We start from the raw sequence: 13,583 nt of genomic DNA on the forward strand, positions 1-13,583 counted from the left end.
AACATTTGAAAAAATTCAACATCCATTCATGATGAAAACTCTAATCAAAGTGTGTATAGAGGGAAAATATCTCAACATAATAAATGCCATTTACAACAATCCCACAATCAACATTATATTCAGTGGTGAAAAGCTGAAAGCCTTCCTGCTTATTCAGGAACAAGACAAGGATGCCCAGTCTTGTCCCTTCTATTTAACATCATATTGGAAGTCCTAGCCACAGCAATCAGAACAAAAAAAAAAAAAAAGAAATAAAAATTATCCAAATTGGAAGGGTAAAATTGTCACCATTTGCAGATGACATGATACTTTATATATGGAACTGTAAAGTCTCCAGCTCAAAACTGTTGGAACCAAGAAATTAATTCAGTAAGTTTCCTGTATACAAGATTAATATACAGAAATCTGTTGGATTTCTATATGCTAATAATGAAATAACAGAAATTTTTTAAATCTCATTTAAAATTGCATCAAAGAAAAATATACCTAGGAATAAACATAACCAAGTAGGTGAAGGAACTATACTGTGAAAACTATAAAACATTGATGAAGGAAATTGAAGATTATACAAAGAAATGAAAAAAATATCCTGTGCTCTTCGATTGGAAGAATTAATATTGTTAAAATGTCTATACTATCCTGAGCAATCTACAGATTTAATGCAATCCTACCAAAGTACCCATGAAATTTTCCACAGAACTGGAATAAATCATTATAAAATTCATATGGAACCACAAAGTCCCCAAATTGCCAAAGCAACCTTGAGAAAAAAGAACAAGGCTGGAGGTATTACCCTCTCAGACTATATTACAAAGCTACAGTAATCAGAACAGCATGGTACCAGCACAAAAACAGACATGTAGATAAATGGAACAGAATAGAGAACCCAGAAATAGACCCAAACATCTATGGTCAATTAATATATGACAAAGAAGGCAAGAATATAGAATGGAGGAAAGATTATCTCTTCAACAAGTGGTGCTGGGAAAACCCGACAGCCACATGTAAAATAATGAGATTCGAACATTCCTTCACATTATATGCAAAAATAAAATCAAAATACCTAAATATAAAAATGAAAATCATAAAAGTCCTAGAAGTGAACATAAGAAGAACACTCTTTGACATAAATCACAGCAATGTTTTTTTGGATTGGTCTCTTCAGGCAAAAGAAACAAAAGCAAAAATAAACAAATGGGACCTAATTAAACTTAAAAGCTTTTGCCCAGCAAGGGAAACTGTCAACAAAACAAAAAGACAACCTACGGACTGGGAGAAAATATTTACAAATGATGTGACCAGCAAGGGGTTAATATCCAAAGCAAATAAACAGCTCATACAACTCAATATCAAACAAACAGCCCAATAAAATATGTGAAAAAGACCTGAATAGACATTCTTCCAAAGAAATACAGGTGGCTAACAGACACATGAAAAGATGCTCAAAATCGTTAATTATTAAAGGAATGCATATCAAAACAACAATGAGATAGCACCTCAGACCTGTCAGAATGACCATTCGTCTAAAAGTCTACAAATAACAAATGTTGGAGAGGATGGGGAGAAAAAGGAATCCTGTACACTGTTGGTGGGAATGTAAATTGGTGCTGCCCCTATGGCAAACAGTGTGGAATTTCCTCAAAAAACTAAAAATAAAACTACCACATGATCCAAAAATTCCACTCCTGGGTATATATCCAGAAAAAAATGAAAAAAGTTATTTGAAAAGGGACATGCATCCCACTGTTCATAGCATCACTGTTTACAATAGCCAAAACATGGAAGCAACCCAAGTGCCCATCAATAGATGGTTGGATTAAGAAGATGTGATACACACACACACACACACACACACACACACACACACACACACACACACACACACAGAGGAATATTATTCAGCAATAAAAGAGAATGAAATTCTGCCATTTGCAGCAACATGAATGGACCTAGAATACATCATGCTTAGTGAAATAAGTCAGACAAAAGAAGACAAATACTGTATGATATCACTTATACATGGAATCTAAAACATAATATAAATGAATGTATATGCAAAACAGAAACAGACTCACAGGTGTAGAAAACAAAAGTGTGGTTACTAAAGAGGGGAGGGAGAAATGAGTAGCATGTGATTAACTAATACAAACTACTGTGTTTAGTAGATAAGCAACAAGGATTTGTAAAGCATACCAAATTATAGCCATTACCTTGTAATAACCTATAACAGAGAAAAATTTTCAAAAATGCTGAATCACTATGCTGTGCAGCTGAAAGTAATATGATATTGTAAATCAACTATACTTCAATTACAAAAAAAAACTATAAAACACTATGGAAATAAATTTAAGGTGTAAATCAATGTAATAATATTCTATGTTCATTGATCTGAAGATTTAATGTTTTATTTTATTTTTTATTAAAATATAGTTAATATAGTTTCAAGTGTATTACATAATGATTTGACATTTGTATATATTGTGAAATGATCATCATGATGTCTAGTAACCATCTGTCCCATACAAAATTGTTAAATTATTTGTACTGCATATTACATTGTTGTGACTTATTTATGATATTACTGGAGGTTTGGATCCTCTCAACCCCTTCACCTTTCCCCTCATCCCGCAACACCCGTTCATCTGGGAACCACATGTTTCTTCTCTTTATAAGTCATTTATTGTTTTGTTTTTCTTGTTTGTTTTTCTTGTTTTTTATTTGTTTATTTTTATAACCAAGGACTACACTCTTTTTCTAAGTTTTGTTTATTTATTTTTGAATATTTTTTATTTATTTATTTTGACTGTACTGAGTCTTAGTTGCGGCACATGGGATTTTTAGTTGTGGCATGCTGGCTTCTTAGTTGCAGCATGCAGACTTCTTACTTGTGGCATGTGGACTCTTAGCTGTGGCATGTGAACTCTAAGTTGCAGCATGCATGTGAGATCTACTTCACTGACCAGGGATCAAATCCGGGCCCTCTGCCTTGGGAGCATGGAGTCATACCCACTGGACCACCAAGGAAGTCCCTTTCTTATGTTTTATATTCCACATATAAGTGAAAACAAGCAGAATTTGTCTTTCTCTATCTGACTTATTTCACATAGCATAATACCCTCTAGATCCATTCATGCTGTCAGCAATAGCAAGATTTCATTTTTTAATGGCTGAGTAATATTCCACTGTGGTGTGTGTGGTTGTATACCATATATTCTTTATCCATTCATCTATGGATGGGTACTTAGATTACTTCCATATCTTGACTATAGTAAATAATGCTGCAATGAACATAGGGTACATATATCTTTTTGAATTGGTATTTTTGTTTTCTTTGGGTAAATATCCAGAAGTGAATTGCTGGATTGGATGGCAATTCTATTTTTAATTTTTTGATGAACCTCCGCATTGTTTTGCCTAGCAGCTGCACCAAAATACATTCCCACCAACAGTGCACGAGGAGTCTCTTTCCTCCACATCCTTGCCAACAGTTGTTTTTTGTTGTCTTTTTGATGGTAGCCATTCTGACAGTTGTGAGGTGGTGTCTCATTGTGATTTTGATTTGCATTTCCATGATGATTAGTGATGCTGAGCATCTTTTCCTGTGACAGTTGGCAATCTGTTTGTCTTCTCTGGAAAATTGTCTACTGAGGTCTTCTGCCCATTTTTAATTGGGTTGTTTTTTTTTTTATGTTGAGTTGTGTGAGTTCTTTGTATATTTTGGATATTAACGCCTTGTCAGACATATCATTTGCAAATATTTTCTTTCACTTAATAAACTACCTTTTCATTTTTTTGATAGTTTCAGTCGATGTGCAAAAGCTCTTTAGTTTGATACCATTTGTTCCCATTTGTTTATTTTTGCTTTTGTTTCTCATACTTGAAGAGATATATAAAAAATATAATGCTAAGACTGATGTCAAAGAGCATACTGCCTGTTTTCATGTAGGATTTTGTTATTTCACATCTTACATTTAAGTCTTTAATCCATTTTGAGTTTACTTTTGTATATGGTGTGAGAATGTAGCCCAATTTGATTTTTTTGCCTATAGTTATCCAGTTTCCCCAACACTGTTTATTGAAGAGGCTATCTTTTCCCCATTGTATATTCTTGCCTCCTTTGCCTCCATTAATTGACCATAGAAGTGTGGGTTTATTTGTGGACTCTCTATTCTGTTTCACTGATTCAATACCATACTGTTTTGATTACTGTAGCTTTGGAGTATAGTTTGAAATTACAGCACATGATATCTAGAGCTTTGTTCTTCTTTCCCAAGACTGTTTTGGCTATTTAGGGTCTTTTGTGTTTCCATAGAAATTTTAGAATTATATTTTCTAGTTCTGTGTAAAATGCCATTGGTATTTTAATAGGGATTGTTTTGAAATTGTATATTGCCTTGGGAGTATGGTCATTTTAACAATATTAATTCTTCCAATTCCTGAGCACAGTATTTCTTTCCATTTGTTTGTGTTGACTTCAACTTATTTCATCAGTATCTTTTAGTTTTCAGTATACAGGTCTTTCAGCCTTGGTTAAAATTATTCCTAGATATTTTATTCTTTTTAATGTAATTGTAGATTGGATTGTTTTTTATTATTTCTCTTTCAGATAGTTTGTTATTAGCTTATGGAAATACAACAGATTTCTGTCTCTTAATTTTTTATCCTGCCACTTTACCAAATTCAGTGTTAGTTCTAAGTGTTCTGTGTGTGTGTGTGTAGCATCTTTAGGACTCTTTATATATAGTGTCATGTTATCTGCAAACACTGACTGCTTTATTTCTTGCTTTTCCAACTTGGAGTATTTTTTACCCATTTTTCTTACCTGATTGCAGTGGCTAGGATTCCAGTACTATGTTGAATAAAAGAGGAAAGAGTGGGCATCCTTGTTTTGTCCCTAATCTTAGAGGAAAAGATTTTAGCTTTTTACCATTGAGTATTATGTTGGCTGTAGGTTTGTCATATATGGCCTTTATTATGTTGAGGTATGTTCCCTCTAGATCCACTTTTTTAATCATAAATTGTTGTTGAATTTGGTCAAATGCTCTCTCTACATCTATTGAGAGTAGCATATGATTTTTTTCCTTCAGTTTCTGAAGTGGTGTATCACAATGATTGATTTGCAGATATCAAACCATCTTGTATCCTGGGATAAATCTCACTTGATCTTTTTTTTTTTTTTTTGGCCATGCCACACAGCTTGTGGGATTTTGGTTCCCTGACCAGGGATCGAACCTGAGCCCTCGTCAATGAGAGCATGGATTCCTAACCACTGGACCACCAGGGAGGGAATTCCCTCACTTAATTATTGTGTATGATCCTTTTGATGTACTGTTGAATTTTGTTTGCTAATATATTATCGAGTATTCTTCCATTTATGTTCATCAGTGATATTGGCAGGTAATTTTCTTCTTTTGTGATATCTTTCTATGGTTTTGGTATCCAGGTGATGCTGGCCTCATATGATGAGTTTGGAAGCATTCCTTGCCCCTCATTTTTTTTTTTTTTGAATAGTTTCAGAAGGATAGATATTAAATCTTCTTCAACTGTTTTGAAGAATTAACCTGTGAAGCCGTCTGGTCCTGGAGTTTTCTTTGTTAGGATTTTTGTATTACTGATTCAACTTTATTATTGTTAATTGGTCTCTTCATATTTTCTATTTCTTCATTATTCAGTCTTGGGAGATTATATGTTTCTAGGAACCTATCCATTTTTTCTAGGTTGTCCATTTTATTTTTGTATAAGTATACATAGTAATCTTTTATTATGCTTTGTATTTCTGTTGTGTCAGTTGTATCTTTCCTTTCACTTCTGATTTTCTTTATGTGAGTCCTCTCTACTTCTTTTTTGATGAGTCTGGCTAAAGGTTTATCAAATTTATTTATCTTTTCAAAGAGCCATTTCTTTATTTCATTGATATTTTCTATTGTTTTTTTATCTCTATTTTATTTATTTCTGTTCTGTTCTTTATTATTTATGTCCTTCTATTAATTTTGGGTTTTGTTTGTTCTTCCTTTTCTAGGACTTTTAGGTGTAAGTTTTGGTTGTTTATTTGATATTTTTCTTGTTTTTGTGAGGTAGGCTTCTATCTCTATCACTATAAAAATTCCTCTACAAAATGCTTTTGCTGCATCCTGTTGATCTTGGATCATTGTGTTTTCATCTTTCTTCAGGTATTTTTTATCTCCTCTTTGATTTCTTCAGTGACCCTTTGTTTGTTTAGTAGCATATTTTTAGCCTCCATGTGTTTGTGTTTTTTCCAGTGTTTTTTTTTTTTTTCTTGTTGATTTCTAGCCTCATTCTGTTGTGGTCAGAAAAGATTCTTGATATGATTTCAGTCTTCGTAATTTATTGAGCTTGTTTTCTGGCCTAGCATGTGACCTATCCTGGAGAATGTTCCATGTGCCCTTAAAAAGAAAGTGTATTCCACTGCTTTTGGATGAAATGTTCTATATAGATCTATTAAGTCCATCTTATCTAATGTGTATTTTCAGGCCTGTGTTTCCTTACTGATTTTCTGTCTGGATGATATTTTCATTGATATACATGGGGTGTCAAAGCCCTCTACTATTATTGTGTGACTATCAGTTTTCCCTTTATGTTTGTTAATATTTGCTTTATGTATTTAGGTGCTCTTATATTGGGTGCATATATATTTACTATTGTTATATTTTATTGTTCAATTAATCCCTTTATCATTATTTAATGTTCTTAGTCATCTCTCGTTATATTTTTTTAATATCTATCTTGTTTGATATAAGTATTGGTACTTTAGCTTTCTTTTCATTTCATTTGCATGGAATACCTTTTTCTGTCCCTTCACTTCCAGTCTGTGTGTGTCTTTCAATCTGAAGTGAGTCTACTGTAGGCAGCATATATATGGGTCTTATTTTTTTTAATGCATTCATTCTCTCTATATCTTTTGACTGGAGCATGTAATCCATTTACATTTAAAGTAATTATTTACTCATTACCCTTTAATTAATTGTTTTTTGGTGGTTTTTGCACTTTTTTTCTTCTTCTTCCTCTCTCTTCTTCCCTTTTTTTTTTTTTTTTTCGCAGTGTGTGGGCCTCTCACTGCTGTGGCCTCTCCCATTGCGGAGCACAGGCTCCAGACGCGCAGACTCAGCGGCCATGGCTCACGGGCCCAGCTGCTCCGCGGCATGTGGGATCTTCCCAGACCAGGGCACGAACCCATGTCCCCTGCATTGGCAGGCGGACTCTCAACCACTGTGCCACCAGGGAAGCCCCTCTAATCCTTTTTGATTTGATGACTTTCTTTAGTGTTATGTTTGACTTTCTCTTTTTTGCATGTGTACCTTATGTTTTATATATATATATATATATATATATATATATATATATAAAATGATAACGATTTGATGTTGATCATCTCTTAAGTTTGAATGCATTCTAACAACCCTACATTTTTATCACCCCCCAAACATTTGATGTTTTTGATATCATATTTTACATCTTTTTGTTTTGTGTATTCTTTAGCTACCTATAGTGGATAGATATAGATGATTTTACTACTTTTGTCTTTTAACCTTGATACCAGTTTTATATGTGGTTAATCTATTACCTTCACTGTATCTTTGCCTTTACCAATGAAATCTTTTATCACATACTTTTCATATTTCTAGTAATGGTCTTTTCTTGCAGTGTGGATTTAGTGGTAGTAAACTCTTTTCACTTCTTTTTTTTAGTGAAACTTTTTATCTCTCCTTTAAATCTGAATGATAACCTTGTTGGGGATAATATTCTTTGTTGTATGTTTTTTCCTTTCATCACTTTTAATATATCTTGCCATTCCCTTCTGCCCTGCAAATTTCCTGCTGAAAAGTGAGCTGATAGTCTTGTTAGTCTTTCTAATTGCTTATTTCTCTTGCTGCTTTTAAGATTCTCTTTAACTATTGCCATTTTATTTGTCTGTCTTGGTGTAGACCTTTTTGGGTTCATCTTGTTTGGGACTTTTTGTGCTCTCTGGACCTTGATGTATGTTTCTTTTCCCTGGTTAGGGAAGTTTTCAGGTATTATTTCTTCAAATAAGTTATCTGCCCCTTTCCCTCTGTCTTCTCCTTCTGGGATCCCTATAATGTGAATGGTAGTACACTTGATGTTGTCCCATATGTCTCTTAAATTGTTCTCATTTAAATTATTTTTTTCTCTTCAGCCTGGGTGATTTCCACTACTCTGTATTCCAGTTTGCTGATCCATTCCTCTGTATCACCTTATCTACGGTTGATTCCTTCTAGTGTATTATTTATTTCAATTATTGTATTCTTCAGCTCTGTTTGGTTCTTATACTTTCTATCTCCTTGTTAAAATTCTGTTCATGCACTCTTCTCCCAAGTTTATTGAGCACCCTTATGATCATTAACTTGAACTCTTTATTGGATATATTGCACATCTCCATTTCATTTACTTCATTTTCTGAGGTATTGTCCTGTTCCTTTGTTTGGAATATAGTCCTCTGTCTCCTCATTTTGCCTATTTTCTGTTTTTATTTCTACTTATTAGGCAGATCAGTTACATTTCACAGTCTTGGAGAAGTGACATTATATAGAGGGTGTTCTATGAGGCCCAGCAGCACACTGCCCTCTGTTCACCAGAGATATATGCTCTGAAGGTGCCCCCTTGTGCATGCATGTGCCCTTCTTTTGTGGCAGGGCTGACTACTGTAGGAATGCTGGTAGGTGGAGTTGGTTCCCAGCCTGGCTGGCTGCTAGGCCCTCCCTTGTGCAGTAGCTTGATGGTGGGTGGGGCTGTGTCCTGACTCAGCTGGCTGTGTGGCTCAAGGGTTCCTGGGGCTGATGCCAGCCCCCTGGTGGTTGGGGCTTGGCCCTGGTATAGCTGGCTTCAGATCCTGTTGGGTCCCAGGGCTGGTGCTGGTCTGTGGATGTGGAGGGCTGGGCCCTCGTGCAGCTGTCTCTGTGACCCCAAGAGTCTGGTGCTGGTGCTGACTAGCTGGTGTGTGGAGTTGAGTCCTGATGTGAAAAGATTTAGTATTGTTAAGATGGTAATACTTTCCATGGATTCAAGGCCATCTCTCTCAAAATCCCAACTTACTTCTCAGCAATGGTGTGAGCTGCTTTACCTCCAGAATCTCACTGAATCTTCATAGCAGTCGTATGAGTTCTATATTTCTTTATGCACTTTGCATGTGAAGAAATTTAAGCAAAATTACTTGTTCAAGGTCATTCTGTTAGAAAGTGGCAGAGATGACCATGAAAACCAGATGTTGTACCTGTATACCTTCCCGCTTCAACAAAGGGCATCATTAAAGAGAATTGGAGAGATATGACATAAGCTCGGGTAATACTTTTAAAAGAAAACATGATTGTCTTCTTGGACAGACAGTTATCAAATTTAGAATCTCAGGCTGTCAGGGGAAACGTAGCTACAAGTCTTATGTCATTACTTTGCCAATTTTTCTACTGAAATATCCTTTATACCCCCAAAGTAGGCACAAGTGATCTATGAGGAGAAAATAACTTTGAACTCTTTGATTTTTATCTTAAAAATTCATTTAAAGTCTTCATTATATTCCACAATGTGATTAATAAAAATATTTTTTAACTACTCAACATCAGGAAAAATATGATGCTCTGTAAAGATGTTTCGTGGTTTCCTAAATCCCTTCTTGTTTGAAAAGTACAGAGGTATGTACAAAAATGTTATACTTTTACACATCTAGCCTTTTTTCCTTCTCTCTCCACCTGTATTTACCTTTCCCTAAGAATACTGTATAGCCAAGAAGGATGGTCTTTTTTATTTTAAGACTATAAGACATTTCCCTTTTTTATGGTAAGACAAAATGTAATAACATTCTAGACTTATAATGCAGCTACCATGTGGCAGCATAGAGGGAAGGGCTTAACATTTGTTTTTCAATGTAGTTCTCACAAAAGCTCTCAAGGGTAGAAAATATCCCCACTCTCCAGATGAGACAAGCTGATCTCAGAGAGCCTAATTACTGGGCCCAAGGTTCAGTGGTGGAGGCAAGATATTAACCCAGGTCTGGCTGGCTCAAAAGCCCTGCTGAGCTTACATTCTCTCCCAAACAGGGAAAACTGGTCTGTGACTTTTACATTTCATCCTGGTTCCACAATTACTGAGGGAATTGCTTAAATTAGCCAGACCCCTTAAGGGATCTAAAGTATCCTCAAGTATGAGAGACAGAGAAACAGAGAAAGAAAGACAGAGAAAGAGAGGGAGACAGAGAGAGATCAGGGGAGAGAGAGAGAGAAAGAGAGACTGAGATTACAGCTGGGTGCCAAGGGTTTCTGAACCCAACTTCCTCATGGTTGAGCTGGTGTTTGTAAGCCTATAGCTTCTAGTAAACCACTTTCATTTAATTAATTGTGAAACCATTGGAGAATAGCAAGTCATGTTCTTGTTTGGAAAACGTTCATGCTATGTGGCAGGGCTTTTGCTTCAGACTTCATAAAACTGAATGCCCAGCACTGGGATAATAAGTGAGCACATAACACAGGGGAGGTGGTAAAAAACACAATATTGCATTCAAATTCTACACTTACTTATTCTCAGAGCAAACCTCTGCTGTGATTGCAGTTAGAATTTTATGTAGGGAGATGTTAGAAACTCCTGAGGTTTTTCTTTTAATTTTTTTATTGTGTCCTGTTATAGCCATACAAAATACATGTAACATGCAAGTTACTTATACAGCATAATAATAAAACAAACACTCATGAGCCCTGATTAAGGAATGAGAACATTAACACTATTTTTTGTTCACTAGTTTAACTAACCCCAGGACCTAGAATGGTGCCAGATATGTAGCAGGTGCTTAATAAATATTTTTAAATTAATGTATAAATCAGTTTGTATCTTCCTTCCTTATATCATTACCCCACAGCCTCCCCTCAGGGATAACCACTGTCCTTTATTTGGGGTTTATCACTCCCTGGCATTTTTATGTCTTTTCATATATATATTCCCAAATTACATATTGTTTACTTTTGCTTCTTTTCAAACTCTATGTAATGGAATCATATTGTATGTATGCTATTATGAATTGTCTTTTATGCAACGTTAGCTTGTGAGATTCGCCTATTTTTAGATATATTCTGTTCCTTGTCATTGCTGAATTGTACTTTATTGAATGAGTATGATATAATTTATTTATCCTTTCTCCTCTCAGTGGATGTTTATCATTTCTGCTTCTATAAACAAAGCTGGTATGTCCATTTCTGCATATGCTTCCTGGTACAAATGTGCACAAGTTTCTCTAGAATACAAACCTGGGAGAGGACTGCAGTTGTAATTCTCATTTCCAGTGCTAGAAGATCAATCAGTCCATGAGTCACTGCAATGTGCCCTTTGTTCACACTAGGCCAGGGTCAGTGGGAATCCTGTCCAAATCATTTTGCCAGGGAGAGGAGTGAGGAGGTAGGCAGAGACTGGCCTGGTAAGGTCAGGAAATATCTCAGGCCTCTAGCCAAAGTGGGTTGTAATTAGGAAAAATTCAAATTCTAAAATTGCCTTCATTATTTCTCCTACTCTTCCACCTCCTTTATAGCTATTTTTGTGTGAGGTGTATTTTATTAAACTCATATCTAATAAATAAAATGATGACTTTCTTCAGTCTTTAAGTATTGATTATAAATTTGATTAATTAGATTCTTTTAAATAATTTGTGTTGTATTTTAAATTTTAGTATGGATGAAAATTTCTATTTTTAAAGGATCTTTCCAAAAAGACCACTTATTTACTTTATGCAGGTTCTCATTTTGTTTATCTAATATTTACTCTTCAATCATATAATAATAATTACTGTCATTACCATCATCATTTCATTCATATATACACATATATACCTTTATACCTTTCAAAATGCATTTCTATCTTTGAGGTACTTTCTCATTTGTAGCATTATGCACTCTACTTTATTATATCATCTACTATGTTATTTTACAGTTCTTTGCTTCCTGTCTTTCTTCTCTACTAAATAGCAAGTTGCTTAGAGGCAAGGATAATATCTTGATCATCACTATATCCCCAGCACTTATCCCTGTACCTGGTCCATAGGGCCAGGTGCTAGGAGTTGAGTTTAATCAACTTATCTAATCTAGACCTTCAGTCTCATAATATGGTTAGCCATTGGTTACAAATCCACACTTTGTAGTCAGACTTACCTCAGATGGTAACCTGGCATTTCCACTTACTATAGGAGTGATCTTGAACAAGTTTACTTAATTTTCCTGAGCATCAGCTTCCTCTCCTACAATATAGGGATGATACAGAACTACCTGGCAGGGTTGTTATAAAGATTAAATGAGATGATATATATGAAATAGCTTGGCACATAAAGTGCCTTAATACATGTCCTTTAGATTTTAACTGTATTAGTTACAGAAGTCATAAAATGTAAGAAGAAGATTAAGACACTTTAAAACAAAGAAACAACAGCAAAAACCCTCTGCGTCTTCTCCTTGTTTCATGAATGAGGATGGGGGCACAATTTTTACCCAAGGAAATGACATTTTTAGTCAAAGGAATGACATTCTTAGCTTTTCTCCCATTTGTTTATGGAAAGTGAGCTCTTTTCCTGTGGAACTTGTGGCCCTCCTAGTCTTGGACTGGTGGACAGACTCCAGCTGGCTTTCCAGTTAAGGTAGGGAAGGGAAGGATTATGGGGAGAAGAGATAGGCTGCCATAATCAGCTGCTGGGTTTGCATATGAGCAGAACTTTCTGAGTGCTTTCTGTTGTACTTGGGATGTGAATAAAAGCTAATATTTGTGTCTTAGAGATAAAGTGCTTGTCAAGTGTAGCCTGAGTGAAAGCCTTCTTTGCTCTTGCCCTGCCAGGGCTGCTCACTGAGCATTGAGAAGAGGATAACCTTTCATTCTCTTTTGGGATTCTGATGTCTGTGCTGAGTATGATAACCAAAGAGTCATGGGTAGAAAGTGAAGGTGAGTACTGAGAAGACAATAGGATAATAGAAATTGTGTTAGATTTGGAGTTAGAGAGTCCTGGACTTAGGTCAAATAGTTTTGAGCTTTTCTTCTCTGAGTCTGACTTTCTTCATCTGATATAATAATGAGAAAAAAATGTCTCACAGAATTGTTTTGAGGAGTTGAAATCACCCAACACAGTGAACAGGCTTATTTTCCTTCCTTCTTTGCTTAGTAAGAAAGAAGTATTCATAAAAATGGTGGCTGCATTCCTGTGGATGAGAGAATATGCAGTTGTCACCTATCTGTGGCAGATTTACCCAAGAAGTTAATTACGTTTTGTTTAATGATTAGACATAGGACATAGAAGAGAAAAAAGTTGACCTTTGGGTAGTACGAACCATGTTCCATTTGTTTAAACTTGAATTAATTACCATGGGAGACTAAGAGCTACCTTTCCATTAAGGTTTTAGGATTGGCTTTCTGGCCCTCTCCTTCAGTCCACTTGGAAGGACACAGACACAGATCCTCTTGGAGATAGGCAGTTAAACTAGGTGACCTGTGAAGCTCCATCCTAGCCCAAGGAACCTGAGTATTCTAATGGCTAAGTGTTGAGATGGTTGCCTGAAAGGTTTCCAGCACCATTGTGCATCATTTCACAATAA

The 13,583-nt window shown here is 35.4% G+C and overlaps 1 protein-coding gene across 2 annotated transcripts in view; it reads left to right on the top strand.

Annotated features, from left to right (window-relative positions):
* AR (androgen receptor) overlaps positions 1-13,583 on the top strand; it is a 163,425-nt gene that overhangs the window by 76,374 nt on the left and 73,468 nt on the right. The window lies entirely within an intron of this gene.

This window comes from Phocoena sinus, chromosome X (assembly GCF_008692025.1).
Source record: "Phocoena sinus isolate mPhoSin1 chromosome X, mPhoSin1.pri, whole genome shotgun sequence".
Classification (NCBI taxonomy): domain Eukaryota; kingdom Metazoa; phylum Chordata; class Mammalia; order Artiodactyla; family Phocoenidae; genus Phocoena; species Phocoena sinus.